Raw genomic sequence first — 26316 nt, 5'->3', positions numbered from 1 at the left:
CCGGCAGCTGCAAGTCAGGTGGCGATGGCTCTGTGCTCGCTGAAGCTTCCAAAGCCCCAGATCTCAGCCCTGCTCCCTCTCAGGCCTCTCCATGCCTTGTCCACTCCACCTGGGTTTCCTTTGCTGGTTCCTCATGTCCCCACTCTTTAAACACATGGGAGTGTTCTCAATCCTCAGACCTTTTCCTTTTCTCCTGTCATGAATCCCTGACTTAATATTCTTTCCAGAAGCCTTTATTTATTTATTTTATTTTTTTTAAAGATTTTATTTATTTATTTGACAGAGAGAGACACAGCGAGAGCGGGAACACAAGCAGGGGGAGTGGGAGAGGGAGAAGCAGGCTTCCCGCTGAGCTGGGAGCCCGATGCGGGGCTCGATCCCAGGACCCTGGGATCATGACCTGAGCCGAAGGCAGACGCTTAACGACTGAGCCACCCAGGCGCCCCTCCAGAAGCCTTTAAATCCCATTTGTATACTGTCAACACCAAGTCCTGACCCCTCTCCCAAACCTCAGAGTTACATATCTCACTCAATACTTCTGATCTGCACGTTAATCTTACCAGGATCCGAACCAGATTCCTGATTTTAACTCTAACACTTGATGTTGCCAGTCTTCCCATCCCCATTTCAGGAAATCAAAACTCTGGGGGAAAAACATTGTCATAATCCTTGACTTCATTCTGTATCTCACACCCACTTCTTTTTTTTTTAATTCAGTTTTATTTTATTATGTTATGTTAGTCACCCTATTCAGCAATTACTATTAGCTCTAATGTCACAATATATCTACATTCTAGTGGCTTCTCTTTAACTTCTTTAATTTCATCATCAAGCCACCTTCCTCTCTTCTAGAAGAGGATTATTTCAATAAGGCAAAGCTTTTACTTTAATCCATGTCTCCTGATTTTCCAGGCCTTATTTTAAGCAACAAGAAAAGATAAATGGAAGAAATATCTGGAATCAATATTTTAGATTCTTTTAGAAAGGTGGGGCTCACAGGGAAAGTCTTAAAACACATTCTCACCATGTAATACATATTCTGGTTTTTGTTTTTTTTTTAAAAAACTTCTTCAAAATTCCAAAGGAGTTACAACATAATAAAGAGACAAATTTTTTCTTATTTGTAGAGAGAAAATCCCTATTTTAAATCCATGAATGCTTATATAAGTGATGTCAGAAGTCAGGACACAGAGTGGATTATTCAGGAGTTTGTGTTCCCAAGAATTCATTTAAAGTAAACTCTGCTGGGGAGCAAAATGTAGGAAAACAAAGACTAAAGCAGCAACAGAGGAAATCCTCAGCTCTGCCATGCATCCATAAGTCAGAAGATTCCAGGCAGCTGAAGCATTTGGGGAATTCAGCTGCCTGGGATCATGGGCATTAAAACCCCCTTCTCTCAATAACCTCCCCCCCCACATAAGCACAGAAAATTTAACAGTAAAGATGTTTGTAGCAGCCATGTAAATGTCTAACCATTAGAAGAGAAAGTGGAGAAATAGGAATCTTTACTTTTTTTTTTTTTTACTTCTTAGTTGCCCTCCAAATTTAGTTCTTTTAATGGAAATTAAAATAAAAAACCATCATCTAAATATTCAGATGCATAAGCTCTATAGATTTAAGCCACTTTAGGAATTAAAGGTTTTTATGTAACTTTGACTGTATTCCTATGACAAATACTTCCCCATTTGGAATTTTAAATCCTTTAACAACTTCGTCATTCCTCCTCACTCCATTACTCCAGAGTTATCATTATGCTGGAGTGGATCAGAAGGGTGTTTGTGAAGATGTCTAATTCAGTTAGGTTTTCACGTACCAGTTGAGATGGAGAAATAGTGGATGGTAAAAATAGAGGCCAGCAGCGGAGTGGAGTGCAGGGGATGTGACTGGAGATATTCTGTTGAGCAAATGAAATATTGAAATACTCCACATTCATTAGTATACTTTGTACGTATCAGATCTGTTCTCTTTTTTGCAAGTCCCATAAATGCAGTCATTTTTAAAGATGGCAGTAGTAGATGGGAAAAAAAAAATCAATATCCTGTCTCTGATTCCCTTGTTTTTGCAATTCTGATCGGAGACTGTGTTCCTTTGAAGATATTAACGTCTTATTGGGATATCCAAAGGGATGATGCAAGAAAATTAGCGTTTGTGGAATTTCTACTATGTGCCATTTTCAGTATTCAACTGTTTCTATCATCACAACCTAATTTGTCACACAATTGTGTGAGGTAAATCTTAAAACTCTCACTTCAAGATTGAGGAAACTGAGGCTCTACAAATTTAGTCTTAGAGCTTGTAAGTGGTAGGCAACATGCTTTTCCTCCAAAACACTGCTCAGCAAGGAAGATTGGAAATGTCTGGGGAAGCAGGAAAATTACAAGACCCCACTTTCCATCTTTTAAAAGAAAATCTCAAGGATTTTTCCTTTGATAGTTTTCAGAGTCAAGTTTACAGAACTAAAAAAATAAGTAAGTCCAAGACTGGAGAGGATGAAGAATGTCCCTGTTATAGTTACCTACCTATTACATTTACACACCCACACACACCCCCACCCACCCACCCGCATTTGCTAAGCCACGTAGTATTTTTGTTTTCATATAAGCTGTGTCACTCCTCTCTTTTCTGGTTCAAGACTGCAGTAGAACAATGAATTACTGGATTTAGGTCCATTAACCCTGTAAGACTCTAAATTAGTTTGTGCTTTACCTCCTTCTCTTTTTCCCCAGGCTCTTCAATCACATAAGTAGGGGAATGAATGGTGTATATAGTCTTTGTCTTGCATCTCAGTGTTTGATCATTTCTTGTTAGAGTTACCCATGAACTCTAGTTGATGAACTGCCAGTTCATTCAGAAGTTGTTAGAGGGGGGCGCCTGGGTGGCTCAGATGGTCAAGCATCTGCCTTCGGCTCAGGTCAAGATCCCAGCGTCCTGGGATCGAGTCCCGCATCGGGCTCCCTGCTCCTTGGGAGCCTGCTTCTCTCTCTGCCTCTCTCTCTATCTCTGTCTCTCATGAATAAATAAATAAAATCTTAAAAAAAAAAAAAAAAAGAAGTTGTTAGTGGACCCAGATATAATTTGCTGTCTTTGTATTGATTCAGTCAGTGATAATGTCTGCTGGAGTGCTCATCGGCTGAAAGTATCTAGAAGGTTGACAGCAGGAGACAGGGGTGTGGTACTCTCCTGGTGTCAACGATTCTGGTTTACGCCTCCGTAGCTACAATGCTACCCTCTAGTGGCACACGGAGGTATGCCCCAGGGTATATCAAAATAATTTTGGCAATTCTAGTGGGGAAATGTCTGAAAACAAAACGAGAAAAAACACGCCTTTGACATCTGTGCCATTATTGCATAAGAAAAAAATATATCTGTGTATGTCTCAAGAATAAATTTAATATGTATCTGTCATTAGTCTGCTATATAATTTCCCAGCATCTCTTGGGATTATTTTGGCCAGTGTAGAGAATAATCATTAAAAACAAAACAAACAAAATTTGGATTATTGGAACTTCAATTTCCTAAATCTTAGCTAGATATCATGTTTCTGGAATTGAAGAACTTATTCTTTTCAGTGCATTTATATTTAATTGAATATGGGAATGTGAAAAATATGAACTTTTAACTGTTTTAAATAGCAACCCATATTTGAAACATTTCTCAATGTGAGTGACAGGCAATTGAATCTACTTTGCATAAACTTGAATGTGAAGTTGAAACCAACTGATTCTTTGAAGATGGAAAAGAAAGAAAAATGAGTTATTTAATTTTTGTGCTTCATGCTGTGGTTCTTGAGAGCAGGGAAGACAATAGATGGGAAATCAGTAGAACATAAATGTTCCTTTTTGCAACACTATTACTATTATCTAAATGCTAATCTAAAAAAAGAAAGACTATTAGAAAAGGAAACAAGCTACCTTCTTACTAGTGGTGTGGCTTACATTTGCCATTACAGATCAACAACAGTGAGCCTCTTGAGTATTCAAATAAGTTGTTCTGGTTGTGACATGATATCTACTTACATAAATGCTCTATCTCCATGGAATGTAATATCACAGTACTATGAACTTTATATTTATTATAGCCTGACACAGAAAAATAACAAGTGGAATCAATTTTTCCTTTCTATAGGTATTAAGATGTCATGGGCTTAACAAAGATTTGTTTTATTGGCTTTACATCTCTAGGCCCCTTCCTTAATAATGATGACCTGATTGACCAAAAGTTCATTCCAAATGCCTGTTTCTTGTATCTTCTATTCCACTGTAAAACTCTCACCTTTCAGTCCATGATCCTTTCAACACCTTTTCTGCCAAATAGGTTCCCTTGATAAGGAAGAAAAAGTTGGGTGCCAAGAAGTTTAAGCTTATTGTGATGTACTAAAAGAAAGAAAGATTTTAAGTTTAAAAATCTTTGTAGTTTCAAAATTCTTGTAGTTCCTTGACTTTAAGGAACTTGTAATATATATAATTTTTTCCTGGGAAATATGTCATTTAAAATTATATGTTTTAACCTGAGTTTTTGATATATTCTATATTAACATACCAGGCTTTATCTAGAACTTACAGGCACTGGTGATAAAGATTTCTGCCTTTAAATAGGTGGGAGTATAGTTGAGCTTGGAGTTGGGTTAAGCAAGTAAAATAACTATGATACAATCTGATAAGTAAGTACTATATTAGAGGTAAATATCAGGTGCCATGTTAGTTTTTAGAGCTGCCATAATAAAATACCACAAGTGGGGTGGCTTAAAACAACAGCAATTTATTCTTTGATATTTCAGGAGGCCAGAAGTCCAAAATCAAGGTGTCAGCAGGATTGGTTCCTTCTAGAGGCTCTGAGGGAAGAAAGTTCCATGCCTCTTTCCTAGATACTGGTGCTTTCTGGCAGCCTTTAGTATTCCTTGGCTTGTAGATATGTCAGTCACTGTGATTTCCACCTCCATCTTCACATGGCTGCCTTCTCTGTGTCCCAGTCTCCCTCTCCTTTCTCTTATAAAGACATGAATCTTAGGAATGAGGGCCTGCCCTGAGTCCAGTATGATTTCATGTCAAGATCTTTAACTAATTGCCTCTGCAAAAAACCCTATTCCCAAATAAGAGCTCATTCCGAGATCCTGGGTGGGCATGAATTTGGCAGAGACACTATTCAACCCACTGTAGGTCCTACGGGTAGATAAAAGAGAGTTAACTAATTCAGTCTGGTCTGGGTGGGAATGGGAGATTCAGGAAAATTTCTTGAAGCAGAAGATACCCAAGTTTAATGGGAAAAGATGAGGTTAAGGAGATGGATAGTATCCAGATTATGAATGGTCTCATTTGCCATGCTGAAGAGTGTGTACTTTATCCAGAGTTCAGTGATTTGCCTCCTTTTTTCCTGTGCTCCAGCACAGTTAAAGGATCTAAGACTCTTGCATTAGAAATAGAAGCTGTCTCTGGAAATGATTCTTAAGTGGGGAGATCACATATTAAAAAGCGATGTGCAATTTTAGAAAGTCCTTTGGGTGTTTCAGACATAACTCTTTCCCTTTTCTTTCTCAAAGAGTATTGATAAGGAAATACCAAAGTAACTTAAACAGATCATATATAAATATATCTATAATATGGTTAGATTGATAGTGTTATATGTATAATAATGCAATATGTAAATATTGCATTACATTCATTTAGGATGAAAGTAGATTACAAGGGGATGACTAGAGACAGAGAAACCAGTTAAAGACCATTAAAGGAGTCCAGGGACTCCTGGGTGGTGCAGTTAGTTGAGGTCAGACTCTTGATTTCAGCTCAGGTCACGATCTCGGAGTTGTGAGATCAAGCCCCAGGTGAGGCAGTTTGAGATTCTCTCTCTCTCTGTCCCTCCCCTCCCCACTTGTGTGCTCATGTGTGTGCACTCTCTCTCTCTCGCTCATAAATAAATAAATAAAACATTTTTAAAAGGCCATTAAAGTAATCCATATTAGTGATAATGCGTGTAGCATTGATGATGGAAATACAGAGATGTGAATAGATTTAGGAGCTATACAGGAGGTAGAATTAGCAAGATTTTACAAAAAAATTAAGTAGGACTTATAGTGATGGTTCTCAGGTTTCTCACCTGTATAAATGCCTGGGGAATAAACTAAGGGGAAAAAAAGGAAATATAGTTTAGAGGCAGAGTTAAAGATTTTGGTTTTAGATGTGCTGAATTTTCTGAGTCTATAAGATGTCCAAGTAGAAATGTTGGGTATCTAGTTGGATATGTGGCTGTAAAGCAAAAAAGAAATAAACTCTGAATTTACAGCATATATATGGTAGTTGAAGGCATAAACGAGAATGGGATTTTATAGGAGAAAGTATGTGGATCAAGAAGATGAAAATAAATGCAAAACAAACAAAAAGATCCCATAAAAGGAGCAGCCAGTGGGCAATAAAAAAAGAAATCCAAGAGGGTTAATAGTATGGAAGTCAAGAGAAGAGGAAGTTTCAAGAGTGAAGGAGACAAGAGTTAAAATGTGTATGGTTAAGTAACTTATACCTGTAAATTAGCAGTCTGTGAATTTATAAAAAGTAGTCTTTGTAAACATGGGAGCAGAAATGATATTAGAGGGAGCTGAAGATTAAGCAACAGTGAAGAAGTTGGCAAGTTTCTCTAAATGTATAGCATATTTGGTATGGTGTGTGTGTGTGTGTGTGTGTGTGTGTACGTAAATATGTGTCAGGCCAGCCTCGAGCGTATTTGGCATTTCGGTCAGTTCAATTGTGATTTTAAAGAGAGCAGCTATATTCTAAAGGTCTGCTTTTGGGGAGTTTATAACCTCAGTAGGAATGAAAACCATCAGATTTGAATTCATTCAAACCTTTTTTTTTATATCAGCTGATTAAATTTATACTTATAGTAAATTCTTATGGTATATATAAAATATACTTCAGTGAATTTTTGCATCAGTCCCTAGAAGGTGTTGGACAGGGACCTGTTACTATTTGCATTCTTCTGTTACAGAAAATAGAACAAAAGTTTGTGCTGTGCAATACTGAGTAAAGAAGAGATTTAGATTTACCCAATTGGGCACTGATATCTCTGAGAATATAAATTTTATTAAAGAGCAACTACCTCCTTAACTACTTCATTATGTCTATAAATTTATGTTAATCTGTAAAATAAATTGAAGTTGTTCAGTGTACTCTATGACTTTTATTAGAATTTATCTAATAAATGCAGGCTGCGTAACAATGCTCTGCTCTAGGTCAGCCAAAACAGTACTTTGTGCAGAGAACATTCTTAATATTAGGACTTCCAATCTCTGTGTTTTTTTTGTTGTTGTTGTTATTGTTCTTGTTTGTTTTTTGGCCATCAATTTTCTGTGACTTGCAACGTGTAGCCATTTCTAACCACTCTTCACAATTTATCCTAAAGAGTTCTTCTAGAATTACCAAGTGGGGGTGATGATAGATTTAGAGGTTGTTTTATATTATCCTAAGCAAATTTACCACATCTGCTCTCCAGGTACCTCACATATTTCAGACTCTTCATCATAGTTATAGGTTGCCTCGTTCCCTTATGATTGGTGTCAAGGCCTTGGACAAAAATTGTGGGTTAGGGTGGTGACAGGTGGGTAGGGGGCAGGGAGCCTGCCATGTATGTTAGTCTCTGTGGGTCACCCTGGAAGAGACCATTGAATAAGCAGAAGCTTTTAGTTGCTTAATATGTAACAAGCAGGATTGATAGGTATATGAGATTTTGTACTTGATGTATCCATTGGAATAGGTTACTAATATATTTTACAAAATACTGGGGAGATCGTCTACTTTGACTAGAGTGACAAAAAATTATCCATGGAGATGACATTTTATCGTAAGAAACAATGAGTTTCATGCAAATTTATATGCAAACATGCACTTCCAACATATTTATTTTCATCAATAATTTTTATTTCTAATAGATATATAATGAAATTACTACCTCTCTTTTGTCCTCAGCTGAAATCAGCATTAGATCAAGAAGCCTCAAGCATTGTCTCAATCTGATGTATCTTAAAGTAACCTCTCTTTAATTAAATACAGGGTTTTTTGGGTACAACTTTATTCAGAGGTGCAAAACATTGTTTTACCCTTTAAGTTCATTTTAGCTACTTGTACACGTCTTGGGTGCGTGAACGAGAGATGGAATAATTGGGCCCAACTGTACAGACGTGCAAAAAAAACATTAGACACCTAGTGTTAATTAAGTGAAAGAAACGAGAATGTGAATAGCTAAAAATTAAGAAATTCTGGACATGCCATAAACCTTGGCATGACGGATTTACCAATGTGAGGGGACAGATAACCAATGACAAAAGGGCAGGCTCCTGAGCCTGGACTCCTGAGTATGAATCCTGAACCCCCCTCTAAAGAGCCCAGGGACTCTCAAATTGAGTTTTCTGGTCTGTAAAATAAGGATCATAATAACTATATTGCAAGATTTTATTGGATTATATTAGATAAATTATATTAAGTATATAGAGAAGTCCCTTGTACATGTTTAGTATCAAAACAATTTGGATGTCATTATAATTAGTATTATTCCTGACAGATAGAAGATGGTATATCTTTCATTCATACACTGTGCATTGCTCAGTATACTTAATGTATATGCTGTATGCTAGATAACTATGCTTTTCTAAGCCTTGAGGTCAGAATATTTCTAGTGTAGGCCTCTTCCCTGGTCTCCAGATCAATATATCCCTCTATCTGACAAGCTCGTCCTCAGATGTCATAATTAATTAAAAAGCCCCTATATTTACTTACAAATTTCTACTCCTACACCACTACTGTAAATATTTTTCACTTAGGCCAACACATGTGTAGATGATCCTAACCTCCTTAGTTTTCATTCATTGGTCAATTGCATAACTGTTAATTTTTCATTTTTGTCTGCTATCTCTAACATGACTGCCTCTGCCTCATTTCAGTACTATATACTCTCATTCCCTCCCTTTCTTCCTCCTTCCTGATCCATGAATGGAATAGGGTTGAGGAAGACCAGTTTGGCTGGCTCACAGTATTTCTTGGGAAGTTCTTTATATTCATTAGTTCCACTGAGAAGCCCAAGCCCTGAAAATACTTAATTTTTATATATTTTTAAATCACACATGAAGGTTTGTCCATCACCACATGATATAAAATATTTCCATCACTCGGTGATTCATCATATTGATCTTACATAACCACACCACCTCTCTCTACCTACTACCTCCAGTACCCTTTCCTAACCCCTAATAACCACTGATATGTTCGCTATTTTAAAATATCTGTCACTTCAAAATTGTTATGTAAAAAAGTATCTGACCTTTTAGGATAGGCTTTTTTTTCACTCAGTATAAATTACTCGAAGAGTCGTCCATGTTGGTGTGTATATCAGTAGTTTCCTTTTTATAGCTCTTTTAGTTCCCTTGAAAAGCTTAGGACCTGGAACTATTTTATTTCTATGTACTTTTTAAAATTATTTGATTATAGTTGACACACAATATTACATTAGTTCCAGGTGTACAACCTAGTGATTTGACAAGTTTATACATTATGCTATGTTCACAAGTGTAGCTACCATCTGTCCCCTTACATCCTTATAAATATTATCATTCACTGCATTCCTTATGCTCTGCCTTTTCTTTCCATGACTTACTCATTACATAATGGAAGCCTGTATTTCCCACTCCTCTTCAGCCATTTTGTCTAGCTCCCCACTCCTCCCCTATTTCTATGTACTTTTAAAATCAACTTTATTGAGGCACAATGTAATACAATAAGACACACTAATTTTAAGTGTGCTATTCAATAAGTTTTGATGACTCTATATATCCATGTAACTACTACCACAGTGATGATAGAGAAAATATGCATTATCCCCAAAGGTCACTTGAGTCACTTTTGCTTAACATGATTTTGGAATTATAAGCATGAGAATACCACATTATATATTTGAAAACCTTGGATGTTAATATCATTGCAACTGAGACCAAGTACAAGATTTAGAGATTTTTGGAGGATTTAACAAATGAAGATTATATAACTCTTCAAAGAACCCCTCATTTATTATTTATGAAGAGGAATAAAATAGTTTAATGTTTTTAAAGAAGTTGTGTTATGATTCCCAAATATTGCTATTTGAGGGATTTTATTGTTTGCTTATTATTTGGGCTTTGTGATAGGAAGATACATATTTAGAAGAACTAAAATGCATATTTAGAAGATACATATTTAGAAGAACTTATTTATAATTATACCTGTTTTTCTCATAACAAGAAATAGAAGGTAAGCCATATTTTTTATAAATTGTTGTCTATGTAGCACAGTAGTTTTGATTGTTTTATTTACCAGCTTGAGTTTTTTAAGTATTTAATATATTTTTCACATCTCATAATCTTTTTTCCTTATTTTGTTTAACTTTGTTATTATAAAGACAGTATATCATGATAGCGAGTTTTAAAATCCAGAGGAGGAAAATATAATGTCACCGTCTTATTGTTATCAATACATATAATTTTATATTCTTCCCCAGTCTTTTTTTATTAAAATATAATATTCAAAAGAAAATTCTGAATTTAATTGCCTTCCTTTTATTGCCTGCTAATTACCAAACAACAAAAAAGCTGAATTAACTAATACTCTCTTCCCAGACATATTTGCTTATTACAGTCTCAAAGATAAAGTTCACACATGCACATACACAGTAACCTACACCTACAAACACGCAACGCCTGGCTCTCTGGATTTGACTGCCTGTTTCCAAATTCTGGCCTTGACATTTTCCTTTGACGTTGAGTCAATTATCTAAATACTCTAAGATTTAGTCTTAGAGTCTTCAAATTCAGTATCCTCTCTCAATATCTGGTACAAGTACACAAGAATATAGAATATTTGAACAACAATATCAACCAACTCGGTTAATTAATGTGTTTAAAGAACACATCACCAACAGCAGAGTATACATTCCTTTCAAAATCTCATGGAAATGTACTAAGATAGAAGATATTCTTGGCCACTAGATAAGTCTCAGTACATCTAAAAGGATTCTAGTCAGTTAAAATATTTTCTCTGACTACAGTAAAATTAAAAAAAATTAAATAAAAATCAACAACAACAAAGTATCAGGGAAAATCTTCAAATAATTTTAAACTACTAACACTTTTAGATAATTCATGAGTCAAAGAGGGAAACAAAAGAGAAAATAGAAAGTATGTTGAGCTGAATGAAAATGAAAAAACACATCAAAATTATTGAGAGGCCACTAACGCTGTACTTAAGAGGTCATTTATCTCAAATGAATAACCTCAGTTTCTACCATAAACAATTATGAAAAAAAATTAAGCCCCAAGTAATAAGAAAAAAGGAAATAATATGAAACAAAGCAAAGATCAGTAAAATAGAAAAACAATAAGGATATTCAACAAAATTGATAAATCTCTAGCCATATAAATTAAGAAAAAAGAAAGAAGTCACAAATCACCAATATTAGGCAAGAGAAAAGTGGCATCACTATGGATTCTAGAACTTGATGCATATATAATATGGGGATATCATAAACAACTGTATGGCAGTGAAATCACAACTTATTTAAAATGATCAAATTCCTTGAGGACACAAACTATTAAAGCTCAATCAAGAAGAAACCGATAACCTAAATAGCCCTATATTCAGTAGAGAAACTGAATTTGAAGTTAAAACGTTCACACAAATAAAGTTCAGGGCCACATCGCTAGGGTAGTAAATACTACTGAACATATATGGTAAAACAATCAACATTTTCATTAACTCTTACAAAAAATAGAAGAATAGGAGTAATTCTGAGCTCATTTTATGAGACCAGCATCACCCTAATACCAAAACCATACAGGGACATCAGAAGAAAGGAAAACTACAGACTAATGAACATAAATGCAAAAGTTTGTAACAAAGTTTCAGTAAATCATATCCAACAATATATGAAATTATACTACATTATGGACAGATGCAAGGTTGGTGTAATATTTGTAAATTTATCAATGTAATCAGCCATATTAAAGCACTATAAAAAATAAAATGATTAACATAATATACTCATAAAAAGCATTTGAAAAAAAATCAAAGATTCATGGTAATAAAAACTCTAAGAAAAGTAGGATTAGAAGTTTAATTCCTCAACCTGATAAAGAGTGTCCATGACAAACCTGTAGCTAACATCATACTAATGTGAAAGGTACAATGTCCTCCCTATGAAATCAGAAACAAGAAAATGATGTCTATTCTCACCATAACTATTTAGCATTATACTGGAGGTTCTGGCTGATGTATTCAAATTAGAAAGGCAGAAGTAAAAATCTTTACTTATAGGCAACAAGTCTTACATGTAGAAAATTTGGCAAAAATCTACAAAAAACGTCATTAGAATGCATACATAAGTTTAGTAAGTTTACAGATTACCAGATCAATGTAAGAATATTAAATGTCTAGACCTTGAAATTTTAGAAAATATCATTCCATCAAAAATGTGAAAAACTTAGAGATAAATCTGTCAAAAAGTGTAAAATACTCATGCACTGATAACTATAAAACATTGTTAGCAGAGATCAAAGACATAAACAGAGATACATCACACACATGGATTGAAGGACTCAATATAGTTAAGATGTCACTTCATTCCAAACTGAACTACAAGTTCAACAAAAACCTAATTAAAATCCAGGATTTTTATTTTCTTGTAGAAATTGACAAACAGACTTCATGCAGAAATACAAAGGACATCAAGCAAACAAAAGAGCTTTGAAAAAGAATAAAAAAGTTAAAAACTGTATATGAATTCAAGACTTATTATTAAGTTACAGAAATCAAGACTCTAGGCTAGAGTAAAGTTAGCCATATGGATCAGTGGAATGTAATAGAGACTCCAGAAATAGATCCACACTTATCTAGACAACTGATTTTTTACGGAAGTGCAAAGGCAGTTCAGTGAAGAAAGGATAGTTGTATAAACAAATGATACTGAGGCATTAAATATCCACATGCCAACAAATTAACCTGGATCTGTACCTCATGTCATATGTAAAAATTAATTCAAAATGGATCATAAACCTAAATGCAAAACTGAAAGCTATAAAACTTGTAGAAGATAACATATGAACAAAATCTTCACGATCTTTGCTTAGAGAACTTTTAGATATGACTTTGATAACATAATTCACAAACAAACTTTTGAATTGTAGTTTTCAAAATTAAAAACTTCTACTTGTCCAAAGCTACTCTCAAAAGACAGAAAAGACAGACTATGAGAAAATATTTGCAGTGTACGCATAGGATGAAGGTATCCAGAATATGTGAGACCTCACATAACTTAAGGAAACAGATGACTCAAATGATTGAAAAAGAGCAACATTTTTGAATATTTTATTTTAAAAAAAGACATACAGATGGCAAATGACCACACTGAAAGATGCTCAACTTCACTAATCATTTGGGAAATGGAAATTAAGGCCACACTGAGATAGTAGTAAGCATTTATTAGAAGAGCTAAAATTAAAAAGATTGACCATAACAAATTTTGGCAAGGATATAGAGGAACTGAAACTTTCACATGTTCCTGGTGGAAATGTATAATTGACCACTTTGGAAAACAATTTGGCAGCTTCTTAAAAAATTATTCATACACATGCACACATACCATATGATTCATCTATTCCTTAGGTATTTATAGAAGAGAAACAAAAGCATATGTTCATAAGAAATTTGTACATGGATGCTCGTAGCATTTTTATATATAATAGCCAAGAACCTAAAACAATCCAAATGTCCATCATGGGATAAATAGATAAACAAATTGGAACATCCATACAGTGGGATACTTCTCAGCAGTTAAAAGGAATGTTTCATGTTACAACATGGATAGATGTCAAAATAATTGAGAGAAAGGAGCCAGACAAAAATTACTAAATATAGTATTTATGTGCATTTCTGTAAAATACTTGAAAACATGAACTAATTTTTAATGACAGAAAAAAGATGAGTCATATTTGGAGACAGGTTTTGGTGTCGATGTACAAAAGGACTTAAAAAGGGGCATGAAGCAACTATTAAGGTAATGAATATATTCACTATCTTAATTGTGATAATGGTTTCATGAATGTATATATGTGTTAAATATTATCAGATTGTATGGTTTTAATGTATAATTTATTTTATGTCAGTTATACTTAAATAGACCTGTTAAAAATAACAAAAAAGTACATTGAGAACCACTTCAGATTTCTTGATTCTCCAAAAAAATTGAACTGTTTTTGAAAAAAATATTGAATAAATGATGCTTTTTTAAAAAGTATTTTATTGTTATGTTAATCACCATACAGTACATCATTAGTTTTTGATTCATTGTTTGTGTATAACACCCAGTGCTCCATGCAGAACGTGCCCTCTTTAATACCCATCACCAGGCTAACCCATCCTCCCACCCCCCTCCCCTTTAGAACCCTCAGTTTGTTTTACAGAGTCCATTGTCTCTCATGGTTCATCTCCCCCTCCGATTTCCCCCCCTTCATTCTTCCCCTCCTGCTATCTTCTTATTTATTTATTTATTTATTTATTTATTTATTTATTTATTTATTTATTTAATTTTTTATTTTTTTTAAAGATTTTATTTATTTATTTGACACAGAGAGAGAAAGCACAAGCAGGCAGAGCAGCAGGCAGAGAGAGAGGGAGAAGCAGGCTCTCCACTGAGCAGGGAGCCGGACGTGGGGCTCGATCCCAGGACCCAGGGATCATGACCTGAGCTGAAGGCAGCCGCTTAACCAAATGAGCCACCCAGGAGCCCTCCCCCTTTTTTTTAATGTATTATTTGTTTCAGAGGTACAGATCTGTGATTCAACAGTTTTGCACAATTCACAGTGCTCACCATAGCACATACCCTCCCCAGTGTCCATCACCCAGCCACCCATCCCTCCCACCCCCCACCACTCCAGCTCCATCCTAGGGCAAAAGAGAATGCCAGAAAATGATGTGTGTTCATCATTTGTGAATTTGTCTAGGGTATATTTTATACTTAGAGGTATATGTGAACATCCCTGAGGAAATGTTCTGTGCTGAAAATAATAAAATGCGTGTCCTAATTCTTCTAATAAAATATCATTAAAATATCACATCAGGTGATAGAAGATATATTCCAACAGCTGAGACATTAAGACCCCCTAGTTCCCTGTTTTCTTTAAATTCATTTAATATTAACTAAAAGAGTCAAATTAAAGTAAATCAAGAAGATGAAACAATTTTAATAACAAAGTAAACCCTTCCCAGGTGTGCTCTAAATTCTTAGAAATTATCTCATTCTCCTTTACATTCTACATTGTATTCTTCTATAATAAAATTCACTGATTTTGAGAATGATGACAAAGGGTATGATGTATTGGAGAAGTCTCAGGTTAGGGGTTTGTCAATACAGACTATGTTGGAGAAGTTATTTGAAGGCGTTTCTGAGTTTCATTTCTTCATCTACAAAATAAAACAGTTAATAATGACTGAAAGGCTATGAATTTTCAAATGCAAATATCCAAATTATAAATTGTGTTTTCAAATCCTAAAATGACCCTAGGCTCAGTGTGTGTGTGTGTGTGTGTGTGTGTGTATGCTTATTTTAGCTTGACCATACAGATGGGGACTAAAGTAGACCCACAGTCCAACCATTGGTAGTAAGCTTGGAGCTATCATGCTTACTGTAAACATTTTCTGCCTTTATTCCGTGCTAAACATTCATATTTTATAGATCCCTTCTATATGGAAAAATTAATGTTCTATATTGTTTTTTATTCAATATCAAAGTTGAATAATTTTTTATGAGAACAGCAGTAACTCCTGTGTATTTAATGGTTCATAATCATTAGTACATTGTAAAAACACTAAAGGAGACTACAGAGTCAGGGCATATTACTTTCATTTTCAAAATAATGTTTCCTATATATTTTCCTTTCTGAAAAGACAATCATATTTTTTAAAAAGTAAACTGTTTTCAGTAGCTGAAGGATAATCTGTAGATTTGTTCATCTTTAAAAAGCTAAACCCACCAGAAAGCACTCAGCTCAGCATGGGACAGCATCAGCGTGCTGTGACCTGGATCAAGAATAATAGCATTTGAATAACTACCTCTGATTTGTTCAAAGTGATTTCTCAAACAAAGAGAATTTTGGAAATGACATGAAGCAGTTTTCTTTGTGTTGAACTCCAGTCTGAGGGATGATAGTCCTTGGGCTTATAGAGGATGTAGTTTATGGTCTTTTATTTCCATCTTATATTCTTTAATTTCTAGTTTGATGATTAATACAATAATTACTATACTCTTCCAAACAATCTTTAATTAATACACAATTGTTTTGATGTTTTAGAAATATAAAACTACTCACACTGTGTTTCATGATGATAGGACTCCTTTATTTGGGAAATATGATTGAAAATGTCTTAAGTGGCACTCAAACCAGCATAAACACATTTTCAAGCCTCTTAATGAAAGTAGGCAGACATTCTGAATTATATGCTCTCTGTTCTTCATATTTACAAAACACTGTTATCGGGCAGAATATTTTAAAGGCTCCGAGCTCATTTCTCAGTAGCTAACCAATAGCCAGTTAAGCATACAAGCCTTTCTGTGGAATGTGCAGAGTTTGAGCAACGTTAGGTCTACTGAGAATCCTCTCCTGCACACATACCGTGTCGACTTTTTTGGTCAGGTTTCTTTCACTTCAACATTATGTTCATGAGATTTATTCATATTGTAATCTGTGGTTGTAAATCCTTTGTTTTCATTGTTCTAGCATTCTATTGCATGAGTATATCACAATTTATTGACCTATTCTCCTGTTAATGAGTATTTGGTTAGTTTCCAGGTTTATCATCATCATCATCATCATCATCATCATCATCATGCATCTATGACCTTTCTAGTACAGAGTTTTTCTGGTGACAATATACACATATTTCCATTGGAAGTATGCCTAGGAGTGAAATTGCTAGATCATAGCATAATGCATATGTTAATAAGCCTACATAAATACTTCCAAAATATTTTCCAGAGTGTCTTTATTGTTTATATCAACACAAGCCGTGGATGAGTCTTGATTATTGCACAGCCTTGCCAACATTTAATGTCATCAGTCTCGCCCTTTTCCAACCTGGTAGGAGTATAATAGTATTTCATTTTGGTTTTAACTGTATTTTATAATGAAGTTGGGCATCTTTTCATAGCTTACTGACCATTTGGGCATCATCGTTTGGAAAGTGTTCACTCACATTTTTTGCCAAATTTTCTGTTAAATTTTTTTAGGACTTTTTTAAAAGCAGTTGTATGTATTGCAAATACCTTCTCAGGCTGTGGGTTTTTTCTCTGACTCTCTGAATGGTACTACTTAATAAAAATAAAGTTTTAGGGGTGCCTGGGTGGCTTAGTTGGTTAAGCGTCTCCCTTTGGCTCAGGTCATGATCTCATGGGTCCTGGGATTAAGCCCTAAAACGTCAGGCTTCCTCCTCAGCGAGGAGTCTGCTTCTCCCTCTCCCTCCACTGCTCTCCACTGTTCATGCTCTCTGTCCTGTGCACATGCCGTCTCTCAAATAAAATCTTAAAAAAATAAAAATAAAAATAAAAATAAAATTTTAACTTTAATATGGTCCAACATTTCAAAATGTTTTTATGATTAGCATTTTTATATATTATTTTAATAAATTTTTGCTTAGTTCAAGGTCACAAAAATGTCCTCCTATGTGTTTATCTGAAAACTTTATTTTTTGACCTTTTACATTTAAATCTGCAATCCATTAAGAATTGATTTTTGTGTTTGGTGGGAGATAGAGATCAAGGTTCATTATTTTTCTATATCATTATCTTTTGATTCAGCATTATTTATTGTAGAGTTTAGCCTTAATGGAGAGTAGCAATTATTATGAATCAGGTAACTGAATATGTGCAGTCTGATTGTGAACTTTCTATCTTGTTGTGTTGGTGAATTTGTCTATTCTTGTGCCAATACCATATTGTATTATTTATATAGTTTTGTAATTTGCCTTGATTCTTTTATACTAGCCCTCCAGTTTTTTCCTTCAGATTTCATTGTGTTATATTACATATAGACAGTAATTTGGGGTCAATTTGCAACCTTTTTATTTTGAGTTTGTACCTTCCTTCCGTGAATAAGATTTATCTGTCCTTCTGTTTAACTTTTATTTTCTCCCTAAAAATGTCTCTTAAACACATTTTTAAAGATTCATTTATTTAGTTTTTTAAAATTCATATTCCTGTAAACACTACTTAGGTTTTATTTTTTGTTGCAGGTTTATATAGAAATTCAATTAATTTTTTTATACATATTGACTCATCATGCTAAATTTACTTATTAATTCTAATAGCTTCTAGATCCTTTGGAATGGCTGTGAATATAATTATGGTATGTGCAAATAATAACAGCTTTATTTTACCTTTCCAATCTTTATGTCATTATTTCTTTACCTGAGCACACTTGCTGGGGCCTCCAACACAATATGGAATAGAAGTGGCATTATTAAGCATCCTTGTTTTGTTGCTAATCTCTGAGAAAATGTTTCAAAATTTAATCATTGTATATATATATTTGCTGAAGGGATTTTTCTAGATTATGAGATTAAGAAAGCTCTCTTCTCTTTCTAGTTTATTAAAGGTTTTTTTTTACCCTAAATATTAAATTTTATCAAGAGCTTTTTCTTTATCGAGGAGATATTCATATATCCTACTTTTTTTGTTAATGTGGTTAATTATTTTGTTAATGTGGTAAATATTGATATAATTCCAAATATTAAATCATTCTTGCATGCCTGAGTAAAACATTGTGGTGGATTATCATTATATATATTACTGTATTTGATTTGCTAATATTCTGTGAAGTATTTTTGCATCTCTATTTTGAGAGATACTCATTTGCATCTTGAGGTCTTTGTGTTGGAATGAAGGTTACACTTAGCTGGAGTTAAAGTGTTGTTTTTAATATTCTGTGTATGAGTTTGTGCAAGACTGTATTTTTCAAATGTTTGGAAGAAATGCACATGTGAAGCCATTTAGACCTGACATACTTTTTTTTTTCTTTTTTCTTCTCCAGTAGATTTAATTTCTCCAGTAGATATTGCACTATTGAGATTTTATATTCCTTCTTTCATCAGCTTTGGTAAATTTCGTTCTTCAAAGAATTTGTCTATTTTATGCAATCAGTTCATATTATTTACAGAAAAGGCCAACAGGTTAATGTTAAAAATAATTCAACTTTGGAAATACATTAAAGTGGAGAACAGCTTCTTGAACTTAGGTGACTGTTCAAATATTTTTTTTATATCAAGTTCACAAATAGATTTATTCTCCAGATCTAACATCAATGGAGGGTGTGATCAGATTGTCAGAATGCCTCTGTCCTGAAATCAAGTGTATTTATTCACCTTTACATAACTTGTTCCTTACTTTTTTTTTTTTTTAAGATTTTATTTATTTATTTGAGAGAGAGAGAGATAGCGAGAGCAGGAACACAAGCAGGGGGAGTGGGAGAGGGAGAAGCAGGCCTCCCGCCAAGCAGGGAGCCCGATATGGGACTCGATCCCAGGACCCTGGGATCATGACCTGAGCCCAAGGCAGACGCTTAACGACTGAGCCACCCAGGCACCCGTTCCTTACTTTTTTGAAAGTTGTACTTTCTATTGCAATTACAATTGAATTATCTGTCTCTTGTCAGATTAGGAGCCTAACATGAAGCAAGTGAAAGTCAAATAATCAGAATTTAATGTAATTTTGCATAATATTAGAAAAATGTATGAAACGGATATTTTAAAGATTTGTTTATTTTAGAGAGAGAGAGAGAGAGCACAGGCAAGCAGGGGGGAGGGGCAGAAGGAGAGGGAGAGAGAGAATCTTCAAGCAGACCTCCACTGAGCGTGGAGCCCAGCACAGGGCTCTATCCCAGGACTTTGAGATCATGACTTGAGCCTAAATCAAGAATCAGTCGCCTAACTGACTGAGCCACACAGGCGCCCCTGAAAGGATATTTTAAACAGGAGAGAAAATTGTATATCAAACAATTTTAAGATATTGAAAAATTCATGAAGGATGTTTTCAGGTTCAGATGGTAACTTTTCAGAAGTAAAATGCAGTGTACCAAAACCTATGTCTCCTTCTTTGTTTCTATGTCTTATTGATGAGGATGGCAGAGGGAGTGGTGTTTATGACCTTTCTACGTTCTAACGGAAATATGAAGACGTACAATACCCTCTGTGAAATAGGAATTTAATGATTTTTTGGACTTTAATGATTTTTAATAAAATACACATAAAAACAAACTATTACTATGCAAAGTAATTGATAGTACATTTGTTAGAAATGAGGATCCTTGGGTTAAGAAAGTCAGAATTGGTATAAACGGTCTTTTATATTTAGATCACCTGTTTCTATCTTCTCTAATGATTTTGGTAATATGAGTCTAGGTGAAATTTGTTGACTATGAATGACATGGATAGGTCAGGCATCAGAAAAATGGGAAAAGAAAAGAGTGCCAAGGCATCCCTATTAAAGCAATTTTTTAAAAAGATTTTATTTATTTGTTAGAGAGAGAGAGAGCAAGCACAAGCAGGGGGAGTGGCAGGCAGAGGGAGAAGCAGGCTCCTCATTGAGCAAAGAGCCTGATGCAGGACTCGATCCCAGGGACCCTGGGATCATGACTTGAGCAGAAGGCAGATGCTTAACCAACTGAGCCACCCAGGCATCCCTATTAAAACAATTTTTTAAAATAATTCTCTTTTAAAGAAATAAAATATTTTTATTCTATAGAATAAGTTTGTAGAAAAATACTTTGAACATTAAAACATCTGCTTCCTAGAATGTGGCTTCAGTAATTGTAATCTGCCAAAAGAGTAGGTGTAAGAAATCAAAATCATAAATGTCAAACTGCTAAAACATAACACCTTTAAGTGTTGAAAGTACTATTCTGTTAGCCTAAGAGCTCATTATAAAAATATCGTAAAAAGTAATACCACTTACTAATGATATTAATGATTAATAACCAGTTATTAATGTGTTAACTAATCATTAATATGTAATTAATTTTTGCGGATCTAAAAGAAAAATTCAGAATACTTTAGAAAACTGGGCAAGGCACACAAATGGCACTTGAAGGAGTACAAGGAGAGTTAGGGCATGTCTACATTAAAAGTACTGTACAGCCATTTAAATGATGTAAAATTATTACAAATTTAAGTAAAGTCGCAAGGTATTTTAAACGAAAATGATTATTCATGTGTGTGTATACACATGTACATATATACAAGAATACTTACAAGAATTTGTATGTCAATACACATACATAAACCTACATATGTGAGCACACACATGCAGACTCCCCACACAGAGTCTTTCTGATTATTTCTTAAAGATAAACTTCTGGAGGTATAATTTTGCATCAGATCTTAGGTATATTTTAAATAGCATTGATGTTTATTGCAAAATTGCCCTTCAGAAGATTTTATCTACTGACATATCAATTTATAGACGTAATTAAAAAAAAAACACTAAAATATTAACACTGGCAGTCCTCTCTGGATTATAGATAATTTCAATTTTCTTTTTTCATTCTTTCGGTATTATAAATCTATTATGCCAAGGGCTTGGGATGCAGAGGAGTTCCTTTGACTCAGGAGGCCTGAAGTGGATGGGGTGTGGACAGATGATGCCCCAGGTGTGGACCAGAGCTCCTGACCATGCATGTCCTACAGCTCTTTGGCGTGGTTGTAGATACCTGCAATTCTCAGTGTGCCTCTATGGTAAGCAATAACAATGTGGAGCTGCCTTTCAGACAGATTGAGAATATAAATAACCCCATGCATATACACTGCTCTCATTCTACTAAGTATTTCAGCAGTGCTTTAAAAAAGAAACTTAAAAGAGACCCCCTCCCCAGAGCCTACATATTTATAAACAGTCCTTCGTTGAAATTTACATATAATGCGGTCAATATAATGAGGTGCCATGTCTGGCATTTTCACTGTTGGAAGTAACTATTCTGTTAGTCTAAGAGCTCATGATAAAAATATGGTAGAAAGTAGTAGCATTTAATGTTTCTGACTCACCTGGTTGGCTAAATGCAGCAGAAACCAGTATAAATCATAAAGGGTGATACTCGCAGTTCTGGAACTTTGATACATATACTCTTGACCAGTAGAAGTAGCAAATATATTTTTTAAAAGCATCAGATGCTTGCACATTTCCATAACACTGAATAATTGTGATGTGACATTATTAGTGCCACTGAATTACCAATTACCTACTTAATTGCTGAATATATACCTCATATGGAAAGTGTGTCTCCACCTGCTTCGGTTTGATCTTTTTGAAGAAGCTGAATATTTTGCTGTGACATATCACTAAATTAGAATAGATAAAACTAGGAATGAGAAAGCTGAGTTTGAGGTAATTTGAGGGATTTTAAAACTTGAGGGGAACATGACAATCATGATTGATAATAAGAAAAGTGAAGACATTTTTTGAAAATCGTTTTGTTGCTTGATTTTGGGGCAGAAATGTACCCTATAAATAGCCTCAAAGTGCTAGCAGCATGGAGAAAAATTGGAGAACTTGGAAGTTTGCAAATGAAGATAAATAGCAGTAATAAAGTCAGAGAGGATATAAAATCGTGTTTTAAATTAATGACAAGATCTTGTTTGTTTTTCACAATGTAACAGAGAGGAACACAGAGGACCAAAGGGACCCTGATTCAAATTCTGAATGCACATCTTGTACTGGGACAGGACACCCACGCGGTGTCAGGAAACCGCTGGTGTTCAGGACATCAGAGCCTAAAGGGAATAGAGAAGGGGGTGGGCGGAGGGATCAGCATTCACGGCTGTATTTCCTTCTACCCGGAATTACATTGCCAATGTCAAAAAAGAGCTGGGTTCTCTGAGATGCAGCAGCTGTACTTCGGGTGGTCAGCTTTCAACAGCTAAATCAAAGCAAGGGGCTGGGATGAGTAATAAAATATAAGCATTTGATTGTGGTCATCTGAGGAGGAAACATGCATATCAGGAAACTGGGAAGAAAAGACATAAAATCTGGTCATGAATGTGAGTTCCTATGTCAAAATCCTTATGATCTTGAGCAAACTTTTGACCTCTCTGAAACTGTTTCTTAATTTCTTCTATGTATCTCTGGAGGCTGTGTGAGCAAGGAAGGAGCTAATGCATGGAGTGCTTTTCAGAAGAATATAAAATCCTCCACGGTCCTGGCAGGCAGCTCAACTGAGTGGCTGTTAGTCTTGGTTCTAGTTAGAGAGTGAAAGGAGTTCAAAGCTAAGATTTGTCGCCGACTAGCCATGTGACCCTGTGCCTTCTGCTCTTTTGGTTATAGTGTCCTTAACCTTCAAATGGGTGTGTCTGTGGTACCTATTTTCTCAGAAGTTCCAGGGATTGAGTAAAACAGCTCAGCTGAAGCATTCAGTTCAGTGCCTGGAACATGGTAAGCCTTCAAGAATGACTGGCTGCAGTTATAAAAATGTGAAGCTTTTCTTAGTCATTGGCATGTTCAGAACGCCCAGTAATTATAATCATAAGTATCAGAAATGTAATGGTGATTCTAGTCATTCAATAAAATTGAATTATTTTCAGGAAATGTCCTCTTTTTTTTTTTTAACCTAATTGAATTTATTTTGGTATCATCATCATGGCAAAATAAAAGAGAACCATGGTTTCTTAATTATGTGCATAAGAATTCTGTAAAAACAAAGGTTAAAGTCCTTTCTTTTATTTATTTATTTATTTTTATTTTAATTTTTTTATTTTTTAAAGATTTTATTTATTTATTTGAGACAGAGAGAATGAGAGAGAGAGAGCACATGAGAGGGGGGAGGGTCAGAGGGAGAAGCAGGCTCCCCGCCAAGCAGGAAGCCCGATGCGGGACTCGATCCAGGGACTCCAGGATCATGACCTGAGCCGAAGGCAGTCGCTTAACCAACTGAGCCACCCAGGCGCCCTAAAGTCCTTTCTTAGTTCATATTATACTCTCATTTCTGTGTTGTTACCATCACAAGAGGCTTTTGTATTAGCTGCGGGGAGAGTGTCAACAAGAGGAAATTTTTATTGGCATCTGTTAATCAACTAGTCCTAGAAACCGCTCAAAGGAAATTCAAGGCAGTTTCTCTGTTCAGATTTACCAGGAAGTTTCCATAAATCCTTGCTCCTCTGACAAGTGTTAGGTGGTGAGAAAGCCTAGGTTGTAAAGTCAGGTTGCCTGGGTGTGAATCCTGGCTCAACCAGTTGCTGGCTTGTGACTATGGGCAAGTTGTGAAACCTTTCTGGGCTCCAGGTTCCACAGTCTTAGAAAGATTGAATAAAAGAATGAATATAAAGTGTTTTGTGTGGTTGTTGCTGTATTTTAAAATCCCTGCACAAAAATACTGATTTGAAGTGATACACACACCCTATTGTTTATAGCAGCATTATCAACAATAGTCAAATTATGGAGAAAGCCCAAATGTCCATTGACTGATTAATGGATAAAGAAGTTATGTTATATATACACAATGAAATATTATTCAGCCATAAAAGAGAATGAAATCTTGCCATTTGCAACCACGTGGATGGGGCTAGAGAGTATTAGGCTAAGTGAAATAAGTCAGAGAAAGACAAATACCCTATGATTTCACTCCTATGTGGAATTTAAAAAACAAAACAGATGAACATATGGGGTAAAAAAGAGAGAGAGGCAAAACATAAAACAGACTGTGAAGTAGAGAGAACTAACTCATGGTTACTGGAGGGGAGGAGGGCAAGGGGATGAGTTTAAATGGGTGACGGGTAACAAGGAGGGCACTTGCAGTGATGAGTGTTGGGTGTTGTATGGAAGTGATGAATCACTAAATTCTACACATGAAACTAATATCCCACTATATGTTAACTAACTGGAATTTAAATAAAAACTTGAAGAAAAAAAATAAAATCCCTGCATGGCAAGAAGTAAAAACTGATAGTCATTATTTGTTATTATCCTGAGTATTCCATTATAATCTATAAAACTGACCATCGTAGAAGGTATTAGAGCACATACAATCAACAGAGCTGGCTCCTCTGGAACTAAGCTATTAGAAAGTCATTCAGGGGGCGCCTTGGTGGCTCAGTCGGTTAAGGGTCTGCCTTGGGCTCGGGTCATGATCCCGGGATCCTGGGATCGAGCCCCACATCGGGCTCCCTGCTCTGCGGGGAGTCTGTTTCTCTTTCTCCCTCTCCCTGCAGCTCCCTCCACTAGTGCTCTCTCTCTCTCTGTCAAATAAATAAAATTTAAAAAAAAAGAAAGTCACTTAGGTTCGAATCTCTCCATAAAATCTTCTGTAACTATGAAATGTGTTGCTTATAAATGGATTTAGCACTAAATTCTCACAATGAGAATTTATTATCTATTTTATACAATAAAATTAGTTTGGAAGTCCTCTGTGTTACCTTGGAAAAAAATTCTATCTGAATAAAATGCTACTACATATTTATAATCACTCAATATTTTTCTTTTATCAATTATATGTACAAAGAAAAAAAAATGTCTAGGAAGTGAAAACTAGTAGAGGAAAGGATGACAACAATTGCCCTCTCTCTTACTTTTATATTTCTTTTTCCCTTATATCTAAGGAATAAAAATAAAGTTACTTCATTACAATTTTAATGATAAAGGCCTACATCAAAACTGCAGGACTTAGTCTCTCTTCCTAGAATCCAGAAACCAGACAATATAGAATAATAGAGTGGACCCTTGAAGTTCTCAAAGAAAATATCTCAAGAACTTCTGGTATCCGGTATTTTCAAATACCACTACTGTAAAGCATAACATGTTCCCAATAAAATATAGCAGAATATAATTAGTTATATATGACCTTCGAAGGCTCACCATAGACTTAGAGGTAACAATAATAGCTAACATGTATGAAGCACTAACTGCATGCCATGTACCATTTCAAGCCTTTTTTAATCCTCATGACAATCCCATAAAGTGGGTTTTATTGTTATTTTTCTCATTTTAAAGTTAAAAAAAAACTGAAGTACGAAGAGGTTAAGTAATTCGCTCTAGGGGGTTACTTAGCGGTGGCAGTGACGTGTTCAACCCAGGCGGTCTGGTTCCTGAGTGCACTTAGGCACTTGGCTATTCTCCCTCCAATATAAACAGTATGAAAGTCCTTTAGAAAGCTCTTGTCATACATAAGGTCCACATGCTTGTTGATATGCAAAGTCTTGTACAAAACCTTATTGTATTAAAGATATTATGCTGTCAACCACTTACTAAAGACTGCTTTTCCCTCATGATTCTATTCATGCCTCA

This window comes from Mirounga angustirostris, unplaced genomic scaffold (genome assembly GCF_029215605.1).
Source record: "Mirounga angustirostris isolate CCGP_5_RB_7025 unplaced genomic scaffold, mMirAng1.0.hap1 SCAF_12, whole genome shotgun sequence".
Classification (NCBI taxonomy): Eukaryota; Metazoa; Chordata; class Mammalia; order Carnivora; family Phocidae; genus Mirounga; species Mirounga angustirostris.
Note: the sequence above shows the minus strand (reverse complement) of the source record.